Source organism: Dermacentor andersoni, chromosome 1 (assembly GCF_023375885.2).
Source record: "Dermacentor andersoni chromosome 1, qqDerAnde1_hic_scaffold, whole genome shotgun sequence".
NCBI lineage: Eukaryota > Metazoa > Arthropoda > Arachnida > Ixodida > Ixodidae > Dermacentor > Dermacentor andersoni.
In genome coordinates this window covers 51437138-51458127 of record NC_092814.1, presented here as the reverse complement: position 1 = coordinate 51458127, position 20990 = coordinate 51437138, and the positions used below count along the sequence as shown (strand labels likewise).

The following is a 20990-nucleotide window of genomic DNA, read 5'->3' as shown; positions in this document are numbered from 1 at the left end:
TCTTGTTTCCAGTTGCCAATTTCGCACGAAAAGTGCTGTACAAGTAGGGAAAAACCAGACGAGGTAACGGGTCACAGTCTTATTGCTTATGAGTTTAACGGTTATTGCAGGGTCTGATGATGGACGCTGTTTCGGAATATCTAATTTTGCACCTTATCTAACCCATATCGCGGATATATGGTTCTGAAGATCTGCCAGCGTCGCGGCGAGCTGTCACTAGAGCAAATAATGAAGCAAAAGGAAAAGTTAAACGCAACTGACAGTTTCTCCGGCAACAACTCGTTCCACGAGCATACAGACCAGCTGACTATGAACCGATTACATTTCCTGGCCCCTGGATCAGTCTAAATAAGGAAGGTTGAACTAACGAAGCAACAGCGATGCGCGTGATGGTTGAATAGATGGTCAGATAAAAATTTTGTTGGGCATTATAAATAAAATATTATAATTAAAACAGTAAACTACGCCCTGCCTGCTACAACAGATGGTGACAACTGAATTCACTTTGAGTTAGTAGCGCGGGCCGATGAGAAAACTGATCTCCACACCCCAGGAGATGCTGATAACTACCGCCATCCGAAAGAGTGAAGATGGCATGGCTGCGAAAGCTGACGACAGTTAAAGCTCTCAAACGAGAAGCAAAGTGTTTCACCTCCGCTGCGGGTCGGCCAGAAGATAATGCAATATTGGGCCGACCCGCGGCGGAAGTGAAGCGGGCGTTAAGCACCCAGCATACGTGGGCCGATCCCGAAGATAGTGCAACACCGGGCCGACCCCGGCGGAGGTGAAGCAAGCATTAAAAACTCCCCATACGTAGGCCATTCCAAAGATATTGCAATACTAGGCCCACCCACGGTGGAGGCGAAGCAGGCGTTAAGAGCTCCCCATACGTGGGCCCGTCCCGAAGACTCCGAAGGGTGCGTTGTAAGTTCCTGAGTCCAAAGGGGTATGTGCCATTGATCTTCGACCCTTTCTTCACTATCACCAGGATCGGTCCACATGATGATTTTTTCTGTTAACGGACGCCCAAAAAAACTACAGAAGTTATTCATACATTGCTTTCGCTTGTAAAAGGCGGCAAAATGTTGACCGCCAAGTAGATTGATTTGTCGGCGCTTTAGGAATGTGTATGAGGAGTGGTGGCGTGGGTTGATAGGGGGGGGGGGGGGGGGGGGCTTAATTTCGGGGGGGGGGGGCGGGCCCCCCCTTGGGTACGTGCCTGACCTGCAGCATGATCGCAGCCCAGTACACATGGCCCGATCAGTAATGAAACTGACAGAAGAACTGGGCGTGATACTGCTTCACTGGCCCGCTCAAGGTGCCGACATGAACCTATGTGAGAATATCTGGGGCGCAATGAAAAAGGCTCTCTCCCGCCTATCCCTACAGAGGGGCTCGCAGGATGCACTGTGGGGAGCTGTTCAGGAAGAGTAAACGTGGCACCGGCGTGCCTATGGAGCTCCGATATAGCTATGTTGCTCTTCAAAAGCTTGGCCCTAAGAATGACGGCAGTCGCTGCAGCCTGAGGAGATTTCACAAAATATTAGAGCCCTGTAAACAATTCTACAACTGCAATGGAAAGCTCTTAAATACGGATGGCTTAGTTGTACCACAAGTTCAACTTTCATTTCATAAAAGTCGTGAGACAGTCTTCATTTAGAAATGAATGCGTTTCGTTTGTTGTTACTTTTCGCCTGCTATATTTCCTGCAGCTGGAATCTACGCCAGATCAGCATCTTCTAGCACATTACACAGGTTTCAAAGTGTTGCGTGTGAATAAAGAAAACGGTATTAGTCACGCGAAATCGGTCTGCGCTGCTCCTTCAGTATCTTTTTTGTCTAATACTTGAGAAACGGTTGAAAAGAGAATGTCGCTGGAATGCTTGTATTATGGAAGCAAACGGCTATAATGATACAATTGAGTGGCACGAGCAGTGCTGCCAATTCCAGCAGTTAAAGTGTCGGTGATAGCGAGGAGATGATGGTGGCAAAAATAAATATATAAATAAAAAGCCACGCTTGATAGTGAACAAAGCAAACGTGGCACGAACAGCTGCTTTGATGGCAATGTGAGCGGCGTGCCGGTGCGGCAGTATGACAAAACTAGCACACAGGAAGCTGTGGTCGAACATATCGAAGTGGGACATGTACTCTCACACTCACCGCCTGAATTGAGCATGACCAGCTTGCGCTGATTGTACTATCAGCCACATGCTCCGCTGTTCGCGTTTCATTCATCCACGATAATGCGTCTACGCTAAAGTTCCTTCATCAGTTTGAGTTTATGCCTCCACCGTTCCGTCGAAATGCCCAGCTCGCCTGTGGTTACCAGAACACTAGACACGTTCGACGCTGCGACAGAATGCTCGCAACGCATGCTGCTTCGATAGCTCTCGCTTGGGTCTGATTGCCAAGCAGCTGATAGAGAGTTTGGAGAGGCTGCGCGCGCTCGCTCCCGGAGAACCGGAAGTCGACAACACGACGTGCCATCGTGACACAGAGCCAGTGAAGGAGGAGCTTAGCCCCAATCACTCGGCAAACGAGTTGAGGAGAAAATGCATGACTCTAGAGGAGGGTAACTAGTAATCGCCCGTAGCTCTCTTAATGTGAGACGTTTCATACAAATTGTGGTGCGAATGATTAATTTTATCTGTACCCTACACGTCTACAAAATTTGTCCAAACCGTTTAAGGGGCCCTTTAAATGAAGACAAACTTAGTCAAAAGCATGGAAGGAACAGCTACAAAAGAAGAGCTTTTTTTTATTTGCAATGGCGTCCTTTTCTCTGTTTTCCAGCCGGCGATTCACGTCTCTCGCATAAAAATGCATGCGAGTCACAATGACGAAATGCCGCACCTGGCATGTAAAAGTGGCCATGTGGTCTGCACATCCAAGTCGAGCAAGGTTTAGCAATTGCAGCTTGTCTAGCACGTCCCAAAAGATATCCCCCAAAAAGGCACCTTCTCTTAACGGGGGACATTGGTTTTACAGACCACAAAATCGCGGAAAAAATCAATATTTTGAAAACGGTATTTTCGGTATTTCCAACCATTATTCTACCACTTCGCCAAATTTCGTGCATTCTAAATCAATATTTTAGCCGTAATATAAATTTTTGGCACCAGTGTGAGCTAAATATGAGCTAAAGTTTCAGTAAAGAAGGACTTTTTCTACGACAGTGACGGCCCCCGCAGTTATCGTTTGAAAGAGCGGTCCATGAGCAGTCTCTCGTCTTCATTTTCCTACCACCACTGGCTCCGTCCGCACATTGACAGTGAAGAAATTCTGCCTCAAAAAGAAGACTTAATGCGTGCTGTAATTGGTCGACATAGGCACGTGACCCTGAGCTAGCCACGCCATTGCCTAGACTGGCGTCATCTGCATCTCTCCACGGCCACTCCGCACACACCGTGCATACCAATGAGGTTTCCCATGCCGACAGCGATGCCAACCTTGACTCCGAAGTTCGCTACGAAGTATTTGTAAACTGTAACATGTTTTTCATGGGATGCTTTAGGCACCCTTGCTTGAAGCTCTTGTATGCCGTAAGGTATGAGTCACTGCCAACAAGTGGCACTGGAGAGCTGATATCTTCCATACAGGAAGGGAAAGTTGTGCTCTTGGAGAATTTGTGCACCACATTTTTTTTTCTTCTTTCTTTTTTTGAAGTGAACATTAGGAGAGGTTAACGCATTTATGGCAGCACTGGCTACTCCTTGTCACTTAGCAAAGGAAACAAATATGCGCAAAAAGGGAGAATAACACAAAATATGGCACTCAGAAGAACACCAGATGAATAAAAACTATACAGTCTAACAGTACATGAATCGCAAAGTTTTGTGCATGAGTTCAGTACACATTTGCATATATATGGACAGATATTTTGAATAGCCAAACACACAACACATGTATACTTACACTGCAAGCACAGAACACAATCAAATACTGCATAGAAATCACAATCACCACATAAATCAATCTTTAACTCACAACAACACCCATATCACTCATTAAGCTTATTAGGATCAACTGAAATTTAATTTTTCCCCAAAATGGTGGTGTCCTCGAAAAACTTCTTGAAAGCAAGGTGCTCTATTCTGAAGGCTCGCAGTTGGCCATGGACCAAGTATCTGTTTTAGAGTGAATGGTCTTCTGTCTAAAAGCAACAAATTTGCTTGCAATACCCTTCGTTGTGAATCGTACTTATTGTAGTCGAAGAGGAGATGATACACTTCTTCGTCTGAATGGCCACAAGAACACTGCGGACTAGAGGCACGTTTTATCCTGTATAAGAAGTGTCTTGTAAATGCAGTTTCAAGCCGCAGGCGGTGTACCAATGTTTCAAATGTTCTGTTTTCTCTTAGATTTTCCGGAATTGATAAGTTTATACATGGGTCTATAAAGTATAACTCCGAGTTCTTAGATTGCTGATCAAACCAGGTAGTTTTGCTGAGACGACAGTAAATCTGTCTTGGAAGCAGACTGACTTCACTACGCAAAAGGGGAAGATTGATTGCCTCTGCGTTATTGTGCGCCCGGTTTGCAGCTGCGTCCGCTGCAGTATTACCAGGAATATTGCGGTGCCTCGGTATCCACTGGAATGCAATTACGTGATTCATTGCGCTTGCTTTTGTATGTTCTTTGAGCGTCTCATACAATAGTAAAGTGTTCAAATAATTTTTCTTATTGCTTTGTAGTAATGTGAGAGCGGCTTGCAAATTGCTAAAAATAACCCATTTTTGCTAATTATTTTCTGATGTTATGAAACGCAAGCACACAGGATTGTGAACAGTTCTGCCACGGTGGAAGATGTCTCTCGGGATAATTTAAATGTTTGCTCTAGCACCAAATGTGGAATAACCAAAGCTGAAGTCGAGAATTTTTATGAGACGAACTGTCTGTATATACGTGGATGTACTGGGGATATTATGAGTAAATTTGGAAGCACACCATTGGAAGCAAGCTCGCCTGCATGAACTGATCAAGTCCACAATGCTTGAGTTAACTTCTGAAGCTGACTCACCCAAAGACAGTGATAGTGACCACATTTACTCCAAGAAAGAAGTGTATGATAGCATCTCGTACTACTTTTCAGGCTGTGCACCACATAGTGCTCGCTACTTCTATCAGGTGGCGGCGACAATGGGAAGGGACCGCGCCGGTCGGGATGGATGGATGGATGGATGGATGTTATGAGCGTCCCCTTTAAAACGGGGCGGTGGGCTGCGCCACCAAGCTCTTGCTATTATACTGCCTAATGTCCTACCTAAGTTAAACAGTTAAAAAAAGAAAACACCACTATGAACTACCACGCCCATATTTTCTGATCCCCTATTGCAAACTGTGCTTTTGTATGTCTCCGTCGTTTGTCGTTTCCCTACTTTTCTTCCACCAATCCTCCAATTGTCTCTTACTAATGCCTATTACGGACATGTTTGCTTTACCACTGCTCCCGCTGAACCCAAGGGCTTCAAGGAGGCCAGTGGTGCCTAAATCGACCGCTGGGTAGACGTTTTCACATTCTCATAAAACATGCTCCGTCGTTTCCCTAGCTTTACCGCAGCAAGCACATGCTTCTTCCTTCTTATATCTTGCTTTATAGGTGCGTGTTCTAAGGCATCCCGATCTCGCTTCGAAAAGTAATGAGCTTCCCTTTGAGTTATCATAAATGGTTTCTTTCCTGATTTCGTTTTTTCCTCTTAAGTAGTTACTCATGGCAGGTTTCTTTTCCATTGCCGCCACCCATGAGATTATTTCAGCCTCTCTGACTTTCCACTTGACCTTCTTTGTTGCTGTGTTGCCCACCATACAGGCTGCATACTTGCTGGTAAGCTTCCTAGTTCTTTTCCTCCACTGTGAATCAATGTTTTTCCTGTACAGATACCTGAACACCCTCCCAACCCATTTACCTCAGCCGTTCTTCATACTCAATTTTACTGCGAGCTTCCCTCACTTCAAAAGTAGTCCAGCCCATATCACCCTGCACAGCGTCATTTGTAGTCTTCCCGTGAGCGCCCAATGCGAGGCGACCCACTGACCTTTGGTTCCCTTTGAGTCCTGATTGTACCCCTGATTTACAGCAAACAACTGCATTTCCAAAAGTAAGTCCTGGAACCATTACACCTTCCCACATACCTCGGAGGACCTCGCACCTATTGTATCCCCATAGCGCTCTGTGCTTCATTATGGCTGCATTTCTCTTCCCCTTTACTGTTATGGTTTTTTCCTGTGTTTCCATATATCTATTGCCTTCGTTTATCCATATACCAAGGTATTTATATTCTGTTACCCGAGGTATTTCTTGGCCCTGTATCTCCACTGTCTGTTCACTGTTTTCATTGAATACCATAACACCTGATTTTCTAACACTAAATTTCAAACCTAAATTGTTGCCTTCCTGTGCACAGATCTTAGTCAGACGTTGCAAATTACTTTGCTTGTTAGCTAGCAACACAATGTCGTCCGCATAAAATAAAACTGGGAGTTGCTGCTCTACTACTGTACCCGCCTGTTTGTATGAGAGATTAAACCCGATATTACTTCCTTCTAGTGCGCTCACCGTCCTCACCGTGTACATCATAAACAGCAGCGGGGATAAAGGGCACCCCTGCCTCAGTCCCTTGTTGATATGAACTTTCTCCTCGCTCCTCATCCCTTTCCATTCAACGCAAACGGTATTTTCTAGATAAATCTCTCAAAAGCTGTATACAATCGTTGCCCAAGCCTTCCCCTTCCAGAATATCCCACAAAATGTTGCGGTCTACGTTGTCGTAGGCTCCTGTAATGTCTAAAAAGGCCACATACAACGGTCTGCTTTCTGCTTTTGATATTTCAATACACTGAGTAAGAACAAACAAGTTATCATCCAAACGCCTACCTATTCTGAAGCCATTCTGAAGCTCTCCCAAAATGCCATTATTCTCTGCCCATGCTTGAAGCTATAATTTGATAGCCTGCATTGCTAGCCTGTATATTACTGATGTAATGGTCAACGGTCTATACGAGTGAATTCTGTCCTTCTCCCCCTTACCTTTATAAATTAAATTCATTCTACTTTGTCGCCAACTGTCTGGTATTCGTCTATCTTTTAAAGTTTTTTCCACTGCTTTCACCAGAGCTTCCTTACTTTTTGGTCCTAGTTCATTTATCAGCCTAACGGGAACCTCGTCTAGCCCTGTGGCTGTGCGCTTAGGAATTTTCTCTTCTGCTGTCTTCCAGTTTAAATTTGTCAGCACCAGCTCCTTTTCCACTTGGGTCTCTTTCATGCTCTTTTTTTCTTCAAATACAGCCTCGTCATTGCCTTGGAAAGATTTGGCTGTTACTTTTCGGATGTAATTTATTGCCGCTTCTCCTTCCAGTCTGTTTTCATCTTCGTCTAGGATATGTTGTTGTATTGCTGTTGACTTCCTGCCTAATAACTTTATGTGGTTCCAAAATATTCTAGGTGCGGCCTTCTTTTTCTCACGTATTTCTGCCAACCAACGTTCACTTTCACCTTTTAATTTTGCTTGCACCAGTATTTGAACCATAGACTTTTTCTCTCGGTATATTTCCCATTTACTGATTACTTCATCCTGCGGCAACTTCGCCTTCTTTGCCTGCCTGTGCTCTCGAGATGCTTTCTGTCGTTTGACGATCGCTTCTCGTATCTCCTTGTTCCACCAGCTTTTCGGTTTCTTTTTTCCTTTCCAACGAACATGTTGTTTCTCTTTCCGTATTTCCGTCGTTATTACACTTAGAAGCTCACCATCATCCCAATCTTTACTTGGCCATTTGCCAAGTTCTTCCTCGACTCTAGTGACTATATTTGCTATTTGTTCAGCATTCAAATTTGGACTGGCGATTTTGCTCTCCTTGCTCTCTTTCCCAACTACATATCCCATTTTTAAAATGATGCGTTTATGGTCACTCCCTATGCTGCTATGCCCTTCCTCATCAATAACCATTTCTCTCAAATTATCATGAATTCCTTCTGTCATCAGACAGTAATCAATGGTTGATTGCCGGTTTCCCACTTCCCACGTGATCTGCCCTTCACACTTAGGCCCTGTATCATGATAACGAGGTTATGTTGCTCACAGAGATCTAGCACTGACTTCCCGTTGTTGTCGGTATAGCCATCTAAATGCTGTTGGTGGGCATTCGTGTCACCTAATAGGACAATTTCAGCACCATTCCCGAAACCCTTAATATCAGCGCTTATGCATTCCACTAACTCTTTATTCTTATCTGTGCAATTTTTTCCGGTCCACAAATACGTAACGCCCAGCCAAGTTTCTTTCCCACTCATTGTACCTGCTAACCAAAGATGCTCTTGACATTGTGAATTTACTCTTTTCCATTTGGCTCCCTGGTGGATGAGCATTCCGACTCCCCCTCCCTTTCTTTCCAGTTCTGTCGCGAGCTACTCCAGCGCCATCTCGTAGCCGTCGTCGAGGAGACGTTCATTTGAGGGATCGCCCAGTCGTTTGTACGCAAGCGTTCTGAGCAGCTCCTCCCACGTCTGTTGTGAGAGGGTAAGCCCTCGCACCCCCAAAGAATGTGATTTTGGGTAGCCAATGTTTAATTTGTGCAGTTTTGACATATTGGGTTCCATTGCCCGTTGGTAATTATGGCCTCGTTGCCTGGGCCGAAAGGGTCGCTCCTCGTGAGGGGCCATCCTAGGACTCGGGCCTGCCAGATCAAAACTGAGCAGAATCTCAATATAGTTGTTACCACCTGTACTCAAGTGCGAGTACGAGCGGGCGCGAGAGAGAAAATGTGGGGCTTTTGCTCCTTGAATATATATGACTATGCCTAGGCACTACAGAGGAGGTTTCTCAGTGCGTGTTGTATGCGTTTGTCCCCTAGACCGCTCCGCCGCTGGCTGCCGGACGCCCCATTAGGTGATCGCTGTGTCTGAAGGGGCAAAGTTCTGAAGTTGTGGGTCGCTTTTTTCGTTGCGACGATAGATTGGGTTTTTTACAAGCACTGCTCCAGAAGGATACATGTAACTGGCAAACGGAGGCCTCAGGAGAGCACCTGAAGTTATAATAAAGCAGGTGGTGCAGGACCTCCAGGGCACCCAAAGGGTAGCAGGGGGGATCAAAGCTGGAAGCAGGGCGGCCCGTGGGTTGGGCCGCAAAGGCCTCAGCGAGCCCCAACCCATGGACCAGTCTAGGTTCAAGCTTTGGTGACCCCGTTGCCGCTTTGGTGTCCTGAAGGACACCAAATTGGACGGTGCCAATAATGTGAAATAATGACACGTTGTTACGATTAGTAAAACACACGATTGAATAAATATAATTACGTACAGCCACCAACTTGTGACGCTAAGTTCAGCACTACTGCACCGCGCGACTTCTGCAACACCAGTCAGAACTTTGCCTCTGAAGGTACGTCAGTTAGACATTCTCGTGCCTGCGGCGATGGTGCAGCGTGCTGATTAAGTCAGTCATCGTCACCGGCGGTCTTTCAGCCACTTGCGCTCAACTGACTTAGCACGAGCGCCGCAGGTGGAGAGACAGTCTGTCCGACACAGCGGTCGCCAAATCGGGCGTCAGTGCCCGCTGCTTCATATATTTTACGGCGCCGGCAGCTAACGTCCGAGCGTAAACAAACTCAAACTGGACCCCACTCTGCAATGCCGGCACGCCTAGGGACAAACGCCTACAACACTCGCTAAGAAACCTTCTCCATAGTGCTATGGCCACCATAAGACGTCAGCACACCAAGTTTCATCCTAAATACCCTCAATCTCCCAAAGTAAAGTCCCTTGATAACTTGAAAGTAGCGACACTCTTTGAACTCTGCCGCCGCCGCGCGACCTCCTCGTCCCTTGCGTGTTCCCCCGTGGCAACCAATTTTGCCGCCGTTTTTCTGCACGTTGATTGGTCTCCCTGCCGTTGCCCTTGGAAACGTGCGGATCTTGAGTTTTCCTTGTGTTTTTCTTTTTTGTTCGCGCCATTTTCCTCCTGAGCACGGCTAGCTTGACGCTTTAGCTCGGCGTAGCGAATGTTGTACGCTGTGTTTCCTGCTCTATGTGCTAGCGCTATGCCGAGCTGTTGCGCATATAACTGCAGCAAGAAGCCTGAAGATGGTTATGCCGTTTTTATGATACCACAAGGAAAGCGTGACAGCTTGTGCAGGAAGCAGTGGCTGCATGACATTGGCCGAAAGAACTTGGTTCCGACAAAGAACAGCGTTGTTTGCGAGCTGAGGCGTCTTCAAAGCATCCCGTAACGCTGCATTTTTTTTTTTTTATTCTTCCGGCCTGCTCACCAGCGTGTTTGTTGCGATTGTCCTCAGTATGCTTAATATTCCGGGGCGGCTCCATCACCTCGCATGTCGCCAACTGTTGTTATTCAGTCGGAAGTGCAGCATTATAGATTCTAATTTGCGCCCTGAAAAAATGTGGCAAGTATCCCCGTGGTATTGCAGGTGATGAGCGTTAGCTAGTCAACATTGAGTTTTTTTTTTTAAGTTTTAAGGCTCGTAGATCAAGGTCTTTAGATCTTTAGATCAAGACCTTGATCAAAGGTCGTGTTGTAAACTGGAAGTATCACGTGACCCAAGGAAGGCCAGAGGTGACCCAAAGCATGTCCACCCCTGTATAAGAGAATTATTACCCAAGTTAATTAATGAATCATTAGTGATTGACATAAGGTGGATTAGGGAGGATTAAGGTTGATTAGAGTGCATTAAAGAAGATTAAGGTGGATTGAAGTGCATTAAGGATTAAGATGCATTAATAAAGATTAAGGTGGGTGGAGGAGGACTAAGGTGGATTAAGTTGAAGGGTTGATGAAAGGGTGTTATGACCGATTATGGTGGATTAGGGAGCATGAACATGGATTAGGGGGATTAAGGTCGATTAATGTGGATTAAGGTGAATCAGGGTTGATAAAGGAGGATTAAGACCGATTAGGGTAGATTAAGGTGGATTAGGGGCTATGGAGCTGGATTATGTTTGACAGAGGTGGATTAGGGTGTATTAAGGTAGATTGGGACTACTAAGCAGGATTAAGATTAAGGTGCATGAATAAGGATTAAGGTGGATAAGGGAGGACTAAGGCGGATTAGGGTTGATAAGGTAGATTAAAGCCGTATAGGGTAGGCTAAGGTGCATTAGGGGCGATGTAGGTTGATTAGGCTGTATTAAGGTGGATTGGAAGCATTAAGGTGGGTGAAGAGCATTAAGGTGGTTTAGGGTGGACTAAGGTGAATTAAGGTTAATTCAGTATTAAGACCGATTAGTCTACCATAATCCTCCTAATGCACATTAATCCACCGAATCCACATTCATCGACCTTAATCCTCCTCCTTTCACTTTAATCCACGAAAGTCCTCCTTAATGCACTTTAATCCACCTTAATCAACCGTAATGCTCCCTCTTTCACTTTAATCCAACCTAATCCACTATAATCGTCCTTAGTCCATCCGAATCCACATTCACCTACCTTAGTCCACCCTAATCCTCCTTCATTCACTTTATTTAACCCTAGCCCACCATAATCCTCCTTAATCCAACCTTATCCTTCTTCATGCACTTTAATCCACCCTAATCGTCCTTAATGCACCTCAACGCACCTTCATCCACCCTAATTCACCTTCATGGACCTTAATCCAACCTAGTCCTCCTTTATACACCTTCATTCACCCTAATGCACATTCATCGACTTTAATCCTCCTTAATACACCCGAAATCATCTTAATCCAATCAATCATTACTTTGCTAATCATTAATCATCTCTTATACGCGGCTGCACATGCTTTGGTTCGCTTCCCGCCTTCCTTCGGTCACGTGATATTTTCTGTAGCTCACAACGGGACCTTGAAACAGAGGTCTAAGGCTTTCGCTTAATAAGCCACACACAAATGGATGTGTCACTAGCAATACTAGATCAGACGCACGAAGTTAAGCATCTGATCATGTGGCAGAAAAATCGTCTGGAGTATAGAACTCGCCTCAAAGCTCCCTTTACATCGGTATACCCCGTTCATACGGCTTTAAGAAAAAAAAAAAAAACGTCCTTATAAACGTGGCCTCCAGCATCATCGATGCTGTTATTAGCATTTCTCAATATTTTCAACCCTACTGGGGCGCGCAAGTGGCCCAAAATGACACGCCTCCATAGAATACTGTGGCCCGTCCGCGGGAGCCCAGGAGGAAAAGAGCGCCGTGCGCAGCCGGCGGGCGAGGAGGATGGATGGATGGATGGATGTTATGAGCGTCCCCTTTGGAACGGGGCGGTGGCTTGCGCCACCAAGCTCTTACTACTATGCTGCCTAATATCCTACCTATGTTCACCAATGAAAAAAAAAAAAAAAAAAAAAAAAAAAAAAAACCACTATGAACTACCACGTCCAAATTTTCTGATACCCTATTGCGAACTGTGCTTTTGTACGTCTCCGTCTTTTGTCGTTTCCCTACTTTTCTTCCACCAATCCTCCAATCGCCTCTTACTGATGTCTATTGCGGACCTGTTTGCTTTACCACTGCTCCCGCTGAACCCAAGGGCTTCAAGGAGGCCAGTGGTGCCTAAATCGACCGCTGGGTAGACGTCCTCACATTCTAATAAAATATGTTCCGTCGTTTCCCTAGCTTTACCGCAGCAAGCACATGTTTCTTCTTCATTCTTATATCTCGCTTTATAGGTGCGTGTTCTAAGGCATCCCGATCTCGCTTCGAAAAGTAATGAGCTTCCCTTTGAGTTATCATAAATGGTTTCTTTCCTAATTTCGTTTTTTCCCCTTAAGTAGTTACTCATGGCAGGTTTCTTTTCCATTGCCGCCACCCATGAGATTAATTCAGCCTCTCTGACTTTCCGCTTGACCTTCTTTGTTGCTGTGTTGCCCACCCCACAGGCCGCATACTTGCTGGTAAGCTTCCTAGTTCTTTTCCTCCACTGTGAATCAATGTTTTGCCTGTACAGATACCTGAACACTCTCCCAGCCCATTTACTTTCCTCCATATTCCTCAGCCGTTCTTCGTACTCAATTTTACTGCGGGCTTCCCTCACTTCAAAACTAGTCCAGCCCATATCCCCTTGCACAGCTTCATTTGTAGTCTTCCCGTGAGCGCCCAATGCGAGGCGACCCACTGACCTTTGGTTCCCGTCGAGTCCTGATTGTACCCCTGATTTAAAGCAAACAACCGCATTTCCAAAAGTAAGTCCTGGAACCATTACCCCTTTCCACATACCTCGGAGGACCTCGTACCTATTGTATCCCCATAGCGCTCTGTGCTTCATTATGGCTGCATTTCTCTTCCCCTTGACTGTTATGGTTTTTTCCTGTGTTTCCATATATCCGTTGCCTTCGTTTATCCATATACCAAGGTATTTATATTCTGTTACCCGAGGTATTTCTTGGCCCTGTATCTCCACTGTCTGTTCACTGTTTTCATTGAATACAATAACACCTGATTTTCTAACACTAAATTTCAAACCTAACTTGTTGCCCTCCTGTCCACAGATATTAGCCAGACGTTGCAAATCACTTTGCTTGTTTGCGAGCAACACAATGTCGTCCGCATAAAATAAACCTGGGAGTTGCTGCTCTATTACTGTACCTGCCTGTTTGTATGAGAGATTAAACCCGATATTACTTCCTTCTAGCGCCCTCTCCATCCTCACCATGTACATCATAAACAGCAGCGGGGATAAAGGGCACCCCTGCCTCAGTCCCTTGTTGATATGAACTTTCTCCGCGCTCCTCATCCCTTCCCATTCAACGCAAACAGTATTTTCTAGGTAAATCTCTCTCAAGAGCTGTATACAATCGTTACCTAAGCCTTCCCATTCCAGAATATCCCACAAAATGCTGCGGTCTACGTTGTCGTATGCTCCTGTAATGTCCAAAAAGGCTACATACAACGGTCTGCTTTCTGCTTTTGATATTTCAATACACTGAGTAAGAACAAACAAGTTATCATCCAAACGCCTACCTATTCTAAAGCCATTCTGAAGCTCTCCCAAAATGCCATTATTTTCTGCCCATGCTTGAAGCTTTAATTTCACTGCCTGCATTGCTAGCCTGTATATTACCGATGTAATGGTCAACGGTCTATACGAGTGAATTCTGTCTTTCTCCCCCTTACCTTTATAAATTAAATTCATTCTACTTTGTCGCCAACTGTCTGGTATTCGTCTATCTTTTAAAGTTTTTTCAACTGCTTTCACGAGAGCTTCCTTACTTTTTGGTCCCAGTTCATTTATCAGCCTAACGGGAACCTCGTCTAGCCCTGTGGCTGTGCGCTTAGGAATTTTCTCTTCCGCTTTCTTCCAGTTTAAATTTGTAAGCACTAGCTCCTTTCCCACTTGGGTCTCTTTCATGCTCTTTTTTTCTTCAAATACAACCTTGTCCTTGCCTTGGAAAGATTCGGCTGTTACTTTTTGGATGTAATTTATTGCTGCTTCTCCTTCCAGTCTGTTTTCATCTTCGTCTAGGATATGTTGTTGTATTGTTGTTGCCTTCCTGCCTAATAATTTTATGTGATTCCAAAATATTCTAGGTGCAGCCTTCTTTTTCTCACGTATTTCTGACAACCAACGTTCACTTTCACCTTTTAATTTTGCTTGCACCAGTATTTGAACCATGGACTTTTTCTCCCGGTATATTTCCCATTTACTGGTTACTTCATCCTGTGGCAACTGCGCCTTCTTTGCCTGCCTGTGCTCTCGAGATGCTTTCTGTCGTTCGGCGATGGCTTCTCGTATCTCCTTGTTCCACCAGCTTTTCGGTTTCTTTTTTCCTTTCCAATGAACATGTTGTTTCTCTTTCCGTATTTCTGTCGTTACTACACTTAGAAGCTCACCATATTCCCACCCCTTACTTGGCAACTTGCCAATTTCTTCCTCCACTCTAGTGACTATATTTGCTATTTGTTCAGCGTTCAAATTTGGACTGGCCATTTTGCTTTCGTTGCTCTCTTTCCCAACTACATATCCCATTTTCAAAATGATGCGTTTATGGTCACTCCCTATGCTGCTAAACCCTTCCTCATCGATGACCATTTCTCTCAACTTATCATGAATTCCTTCTGTCATCAGACAGTAATCAATGGTCGATTGCCGGTTTCCCACTTCCCACGTGATCTGTCCTTCACACCTAGGCCCTGTATTCACGATCACGAGATTATGTTGCTCGCAAAGGTCTAGCATTGACTTCCCGTTATTGTCGGTATAGCCGTCTAAATCCTGTATGTGGGCATTCATGTCACCTAATAGGACTATCTCAGCACCATTCCCGAAACCCCTGATATCAGCGCTTATGCATTCCACTAACTCTTTATTCTTCTCTGTGCAATTTATTCCGGTCCACAAATACGTAACTCCAAGCCAAGTTTCTTTCCCACTCATTGTACCTGATAACCAAAGATGCTCTTGACATTGTGAATTTACTCTTTTCCATTTGGCTCCCTGATGGATGAGCATTCCGACTCCCCCTCCCTTTCTTTCCGACTTAGTTCTGTTGCACCCTTCCCATACATAATTCCCAATAACTGGCGGCTCTTCTGAGTCTCTAAGGTGCGTTTCTGTAACCGCATACACCCCTATTTGTTCTCTATGTAACTGCTCCTCAATCTCTGCCCACGAGGAGGAATCGCCGAGGAGGAGAATCGAGGAGGAAAGCGCCGTGAGGAGGACAGTGTCGCTACTTTCAAATCATCAAGGGGTTTTATCCCAAAGTAGCGCCCAACGCGCCAATCACTTCTCTCCTCCTCCGCTCGGCGCGGCCTCGACGGTGGCGCCGCCGGTGCTGGGCCTGCCGTAGCAGACGACGGCTAACACGCTACAGGAAGAAATCCGCGGAAAAGCTTGTTCGAGCCCTGCGGAGCAGTTTTTTTAATAGAGATTTTGCTTCGTCAGTCGGTAACTGGCCTTAAAAATGTCGTTGGAATTGTGGAAGAAATAGAGAAAGGGACTATTATTCAAGGCGTACTTAAGGCGTAAAGTGCGCGCATGTTGAGAGTTCGTGTTGTTGAAACACGACGCAAGCAGGCGGTGTGCTCAAACACGCGCGTAATTACCAGTTTCAGGTTTTGACAGCGTGAAAGTATGTGTACGTGGTTTCATAGGTTCATTTACGTACCTGCAGGATACTTTTGTTCGGCCGGCGCGTGAGAGATTCCGACTGTTTGCGGTCAGCAGTGCCTGGCAACAGGGCGGCTTTTTTCATTGCGGGGTGCTTTGGTAATCGTGACGATAGTTTTTTTTTTTTTTTTTTTTTTTTTTTTTTTTTTTTTTTACAAGTACTACTCCAGGAGGGCACATGTAACGGCTAACGGAGGCCTCTGAAGCGCACGTGACATTACAATAAAGCAAGCGGCGCAGGGAGTCTTCGGATACAAAATTGGCTGTCCGCTATAGCGGACAGCCTATTTTTTATACTCCCTTGGCATGCACAGGCTTCGGCGAGCCCCATCCAGCCCTGGTTCTAGCTTTGGTGCTCCCATTGCAGGTTTGGTGCCCTGGAGGCGCCATCAATAGTACGAAACAATGACACGTTGTTACAACTAGTAAATAAAATAAATTGAAGAAATACAATCGCGCTGAGGCGCCAACTTCTAAAAAGCAGCGCAAGCGCGCCCGCGCGATAATTATGAAACGCCAACGAGGAATTTACCGGCCCACGTACGGCTCTACGATCAAAGTGCACGTTAAAGATCCCCTGGCGACCTAGATAAAGTTATCCGGAGCCATCCACTACGACCTCCATCATAGCTTTAGTCGCTTCGGGACGTTAAAAACGTTAATCATCACAAACCAAATCAATACATGCGGGCGTACATTGGAAGCTAAAAGACGGTATCCATAAGTCATAGTGCGCCTTGCAAAAGCGTCGAGAATGTGCTAACTTCTGGTGGAGCTCAAAAACACGCCCAGTATAAAGTTGCTTCTATGTCACAGGCCAGCTGCAGATGCGTGCACTTTCACCGCAAGACGAAACTACATGAAACAAAGAGCACATTCGAAAAAAAAAAAGTCAACTTCAACGCGCTAAAAACCACACAGAGCATGAACTAGGCTCAAAAGAAGAGGTTGTGTGGAGCCGTGGCACTTACTTCACGAAGCCGTGCGTTCTTTGCCACTTCCTCGAAGTCAACCCGTCCGATCCTGTTAATCCACACTTTTCTTTTTGCGTTGCGCCCGCCGGATGGCAAAACAAAAAGCTTTTTGCCCTCGCTGTCTCTGCTGTGCCTCGCGCAGCAGCACGGCATCGCAATTAAGTTCTCGGCCCTAACACATTCTATTACGCTAACGCATTCCGTCAGTCCGCCTGCCGTACTTTCGTCGCGCAGGCCCAACAATGGGCGTCTTGCGCTGGAGTTTGAGGTATAGTGGCGGCGCCTGGTGGCGGCGCGCGAAACGTTATCTAGGTAGTACCGGCTTGGGTAGTATTGAGCCCTGGATGTGGCGAAGCACGTTTTTGGCCCGAGTTTTGCGTCGATTCGCACTTTTTTCTGCCCTGTTGCGAGTGCGAAAAGGCTTGTCACTTATCACAGACCATGCCGACCACGCTGCGAGCTAGCTGCAGCCTATAGTTTAATGAAAACGGACTCTCCGTGAGACGTAATGCTGGAAGCAGAAGGAATCGGCGACGCCGATCCGGAGAGACCTAGCTCAGCCTCGAAAAAGCGCCACCGTCGTTACTTCTGCGTCGTGGGCTGCCATGAAAAAGAAGGCCTGAATCCCAACATCAGATTCTACCCTTTTCCTTCAAGGCTTCACGAAGCGGAGCGTCGGGCGCGCTGGATAGCTGCAGTTCGTCGCGCTGGGTAAGCGAAACTTCGCGCCATGCTGACTGCTTCGCCTGTCTTGAAGCTTGCTTGATTATCTGCGTTCTAAAATTCGGTCTTTTGCACCTACAGTCCTGACGGCAGACCGACATAGCAGCAGGCATGGCTATTGATTCACGATTCGAGACCCGGCCACAGCGACAATTAACAATTCGACTGGTGCGAAGTGGTGAAGTGACCAGTTCTGTGCAAATTACCACAAATGGTCGGGCTGATTCGGTGACAATTCACTACCCCACTACGAGCAGCACAGGTTAGACAGTTAAATGTGCTCATCCTTGACCTCAAGCCAGCACGTTGAGGCAGCGCAGCGAGGTAGTATTGATTGTAGCACATCGATGTTCGAGCGCTGTCATTAAAAGCTACATCAAGTGAGCAGCGCACGAGCTCGCGCTGCAGCGCGATTCGCACGTACGTTACTGCGAGCTCATATGCATTGCAACAGTTATTTATCAGTTGCTAAAGGGACAGATGGCCGCTACTACAGTGCAGGCATAACTACTTGTCTAGCGGCATGCAGCCAACAATGATTGCAGGAGGCCCTCCGTTTCGCGGCATGTCGAAAGGCCGCTGCCGTCGCGGCGCGTACGATCGCGCGTTCAAGCAGTTCCGTACACGTCTGCTTATCGCTGCTCTGAATTGATTTATACCAAGCATTTCCTCGCGTTTGTGCGCCTGAATCTAGCAGCGTGCAGACCTTACCTGAAGTTCAACTTCGTACGCGACTCGCTTCGCTTGCGATTGACACCGCGCTAAATCTTCGCCGCTTATTTCTTGAACGGCGTACACGTATTCGGCGTTGCATAATTTATTGCCTTTACGCAGCGTGCCACCCCTGAAAAATATCTTCGGCGCCCGATATTCGTTGCAAGCCGTGGTACAACAAAACCGAAAGTGGCGGGTCCATATTGTAAACGTGCTTTCCGAAGCAGACGACCGAGCTTGGTACTGGTACTACAGGACAGAGGGCGCTTTTTAGCACCATTTTCGCAGCGCCCCCTGGGCAATGCAAGAGCCCCATGGAGGTTAAAGCCCCTCCATCCACGCGCCACCACCGCTTTCTTTTAACCTGGTCGGCGGAAACTTGTATGGAGGGGCTTTAATGGAGGTCGGAGCCCGCTGGAAAGAAAAAATATACAAAAGCGCGGGGCCTGCTCCGCTCTGGAAAGAAAAAAAAATATACAAAAGCGCGGCTCCTGCTTCCACGTGACACAGATTGGCCAATGGGGGAGCGGAGGAGGCGTGGAGGAGAAAGCGCCAGGGTGAGCGGGGTGGCGGAAAGATTTACGAATGGCGCTACTTTGGAAAAATTGAGGGGCTTTATTTCATCCTAGAGTTACTGTATATGCTACCGCAGGTAGCAGAGTTGCGCGTAGGTCCGCCATCTTGCCTGGGAAGCAACCAAATCTATGCGGCGAAGCCGCACTCAGTTTTTGCAGGCGGCATGCCTACCGTATCGTCGACCGACAGTTGGTGGTTTTGCATCGCTTTTGGACTGCTTGTCCGCCTAATCGCAAACAAAGCGCATCGAAACAGCTGACTGCATAAGATCGTCAAAAAAAAAAAGGCGCTGAGATCGGTCCCCACCGAAGCTTAGGCCTAGCGTATCCGCCGAGTCCGTCTGCACGCTCTCGGCGCGCCTAGGATCAGGAATCAAGAAGTCTAACACGAATAAATCACCATATTTCAGCTTTCGCATCGGTGTTCTTAAATAAACCATTTTTTCATGTTTACAGTGCCAGCACAAGTAGCGATGAGCGCCGATGTGACGCGTCATAAACACAGGTATGTGCTGTCGCGGAAGGCTCCCGGCACTAGCCTGCGCTTCTCTGACGAAGATATATGACTAGACAGACGTGTCGACTGAAAGGCATCACTGAACTAAGAAAACGTTGCATATTCTTCGCGTGAAGAACAAGAAACAGCTATCCAAATCAGTAGTAACAGCCCATACAGCGTCCCGGGTCGGCGGTTCATTTAGGACTTTTTTCAAGGTTAAAATGCCAGTCGCAAGTGAAAATCGATGTTGTGGCACTTCCGAGCATGCTGCTGAATACGGACAGCAAAATTTTCTTTGTGGTACACGCGTGAGTTTTATATGCAGGGCGATAGCGCATCTACCATGACTGAGCGAGACATCTCTGTGAAACTAAAACTGCTTCTCAATCCTTGACATGGCATATTATCCACTCATGTTCTCCTCCTCGCGTGGCGCAGTGGTAAAGTACCGGGCTTTATTGCACCAAATCGCTCTTTGTGCTTTTTGTATTCCAACAAAATATATACGATGTCCAGGCACTGCGTATTTAACGCGCTATAGTTATTTTTCGCACCAGTACCCTGTGCTTCCGAGTACGCCGCGCCTGCCCAGCATCCAGCGCGCGGCATAATCCCATAATCCAATGGGATTATGGGATTATGGCAGGCCCATAATCCGGCGCTGCACTGAACACTGGATAATGGGTACTCGGTTTTGCATTAGCGATACCTGCTTATGTGCCAAAGCTCTCAACGTGTAGGCAGTCTAAAACATTACTGGTGAATCAATGACCAACCATTAGTATTTCGACACTGGTACCCCAATTAGACTTGCTGTAGAAGCGTACCCACCTACTAGCAGGCACTGGATATCAGCCACACCTGCAAGTACCACTTCATTATGTGCCTTTTCACTGCAGGGATACCAAAAGTAACCTTCTGTGGGAGTGTAGTGAAAGTTTTTTTCTCACAGGATTGACATAGCCACATTGACATAGCTATATAGCTATCTCTCCGCAGCTAGCCCGCACGCGAACAGCGAGCGCCAAGGTCGGCCGGATTCGCTTTGAATTTGACTGGCGATAACTTGTGTCAGTGCCTCCTCTATAAAGAGGAGGCACTGCTTGTGTCAATCCAGTTCGCTGCAGCGGCAGCGTCGGGAAATACAAAAATTGGCCCGAGCATCTGCTTCTCCGCAACGCACGGTTGCTTGACTACCACGTGATGACGCTCTGCCAATAGAGGCGCTAGCGGCGTGATAAAACAGACGCGCAACTCTGCTACCTGTGGTAGCATATACAGTAACTCTAGGCGCGCAACTCTGCTACCTGTGGTAGCATATACAGTAACTCTAGGATGAGTTACTGTATATGCTACCACAGGTAGCAGAGTTGCGCGTCTGTTTTATCACGCCGCTAGCGCCTCTATTGGCAGAGCGTCATCACGTGGT

General features: G+C 46.5%; 1 protein-coding gene across 2 annotated transcripts in view; it reads right to left on the bottom strand.

Moving 5' to 3' along the window:
• The window catches only part of LOC126545368 (hexosaminidase D-like), an 87623-nt gene that overhangs the window by 12027 nt on the left and 54606 nt on the right, over positions 1 to 20990 (bottom strand). The gene's annotated exons all lie outside the window — the stretch shown is intronic.